Source organism: Prionailurus bengalensis, chromosome F2, assembly GCF_016509475.1.
Source record: "Prionailurus bengalensis isolate Pbe53 chromosome F2, Fcat_Pben_1.1_paternal_pri, whole genome shotgun sequence".
Classification (NCBI taxonomy): Eukaryota; Metazoa; Chordata; class Mammalia; order Carnivora; family Felidae; genus Prionailurus; species Prionailurus bengalensis.
The window spans coordinates 59,360,889-59,363,518 of record NC_057353.1 but is presented as its reverse complement, the minus strand read 5'-3'; the positions used below and the strand labels follow the sequence as shown (position 1 = coordinate 59,363,518).

At 37.3% G+C, this 2,630-nt stretch overlaps 1 pseudogene; it reads right to left on the bottom strand.

The window, feature by feature from the left end:
• Positions 1-576: 576 nt before the first annotated feature.
• On the bottom strand, positions 577-1,292 carry LOC122496086 (annotated as a pseudogene).
• Between the last annotated feature and the right edge of the window lie 1,338 nt (positions 1,293-2,630).

Here is a 2,630-nt window from a genome sequence, read left to right as displayed (position 1 = left end):
GAAGAATAAGAAAGAGGGGAGGGGAGAGAGTAACAGGAGGAATATTTGAAGATATAATAGCCCAAACTTGCCGGATTTGATTAAAAATTTTAATCTGCATATGCATGCAGCTTAAAAAAAACTCCAAGAAGGAAAATTCAAAGGAATTCACATCTAGATTCATTATAGTCACACTATCTAAAGCCAAAGATGGAAAGAGAATCTTGTAATCAAAAGGAGAGAAGCAGTTCACGAAGTCCTTGCAGCTATTTCCATTTTCAATGAGAAATTTTAGATGTTCTTCTTAAAATATGTCAAGTGGTATAAAGTTCCTTAAAATTCTTATTAGAGTACTAGACACAAAGGATTTGGAGACTAATAATTTAGGATAAAAGCAAGTCATGATTAATTTTACTAGAGTGGAATAAAAACAACTATGTGAAAGATATTTTTAAATCATTATTAATTGAAAAGGAATATACGAATATAGTAAAATATTCAAGTAAAAAAGTATATGAAAAGAAATGTTTCCATTTTACCTATATCCAAGTACTGCTAATGCTTTCTTTAGTAGCCTATATATAGAAATGTAGACATGTACTTTTTTTTTTCATAAAGGTTAGCATAATTTGCTTTTTTCTGTTCAATTTTTATTGCATCATCAGAAACTTAGCTCTGCAATCCAGCTAGATTTGGAGGGAAATAAGGAAAATATGGAACCCATAGAACTGCAGGGAGAGCACAAAGATTATAGGATATTTCCAGAAGAATGGGTGGAGGGGTGTTTTCCTGAGCTACAGAAGGAATGGTCTGGTAGTTGAGATTGACAAGTCAATTTTTTCAGACTTATCCACAGTCAGCAATGGTTATCTTCTTGCCACTCTTGGATCCAAAGCGTTCCTTGGCTTCCACAATATTCCTGCCCTCTTTCACCTTGCCAAAGACCACATGCTTGCCATCCAGCCACTCAGTCTTGGCAGTGATGAAAAACTGGGAGCTGTTTGTGGTGGGTCCACCATTTGCCATGGACAAGATGCCAGGAGCCATATGCTTCAGGATGAAATTCTCATCAAAAATTCTTCCCATAGATGGATTTGGTGCCAGTGCCATTGTGGCAAGTGAAGTCGTCACTCTAGTGCATAAACCCCAGAATAATCCTGTGAAAGTAGGAAACTTGATAGCCAAATCCTTTCTCCCCAGTACTCACAGCACGAAAGTTTTCTGTTGTCTTTGGAACTTTGTCTGCAAACAGCTTGAAGGAGAAAGGGCTTGCCATCCACCGCGTTGTGGAAAAACACCATGGGGTTGACCATGGCTGGGCAGCAGCGTCTCCAAAACATAATTTGCTTTTTACAGAAAAATCTGCTAATCTCCCATATCACCTACAGATATTTCTGCCTCTAATTCTTTAGAATCCCATATTTTATTGTAATATTCCAAACTACTTAGATGGTTTCAATATTTGACTTAGAAAATTAGATTTAAGATTAACCTTCAAGGTAGCAGTTTTCTAGTTGACCTTGATGTAAAAGGCATGGAAGATAGAAGGAACAACCACAGGGGAGGTAGGAAAATGTGAAACAGTAGTGCGTTGCAAAGAATGAGTGTGGTCTATGATTGCTGCAGCTGGTTGCCCACACAATAGATGTGGTAGCAAAGTGTGGGGTCGCCCTCAGAGTCATCAGCTTCTTGTTAACCTGTGGATTTTACTTTCCTATTAAAAATATACACAATAGGGGCGCCTGGGTGGCTCAGTCGCTTGGGCGTCCGACTTCAGCTCAGGTCATGATCCCACGGTTGGTGGGTTCGAGCCCCGCATCGGGCTTTGTGCTGACAGCTCGGAGCCTGGAGCCTGCTTCGGATTCTGTGTCTGCCTCTCTCCCTGCACTTCCCTCACTCACGCTCTGTCTCTCTCTCAAAAATAAATAAGCGTTAAAAAATTAAAAAATATATATACACAATAGCCAAAAATGGAGCAACAAGCAAGCCAAACGTCATCAAACTCCTCACAACTTTCTAAAACATAGCTTCTGTAAGCAAAACATTGTAATAAACTTGCTTATTTTGGGAACTCATAATTTCTGAAACAATTTGTGCAAATTAAAAAATAGTATTCCTTAGAAATTATGCAGGTGAAAAGCATCTTTGCACCAGTGTTAATGTATTTTAAGTAATCACGAATTAATGAACGTGGTCTTGGCTATGATATTACAACAAATTATTGTATAAATTGTATCATACAGGGTAATGTTAAAACTCTATATCTTAGAAATAAACTGAGTATCAATAAGAGAAAACCAAAATTTGATTGGAATTCTAGAAGCATGGAATTACTCCCAGAAATAGCAACCAAAATTTTATTAGAACAAGAGATGTATGTAAGCCTCTAAGAACCGTTAGAACTGTGTAATATGCACCATTTTATTGAATGCTAGAGTTTATGATTGCATATAAATATAAGTGAGTTGCACTGAGTACTTTGGGAACTCAATTAAATTTCCCCCCTTCCTTAGATGTTAGATAAAAACACAACATAGAGCAACATCTTCAGACAACATCATGGCAGGAACCTTATTCTAAATCTTCGTACCATCCCAAGCATCATGTCAAAATATGTATTAAAGCAGATTTTACAACCCCATCTGTATACT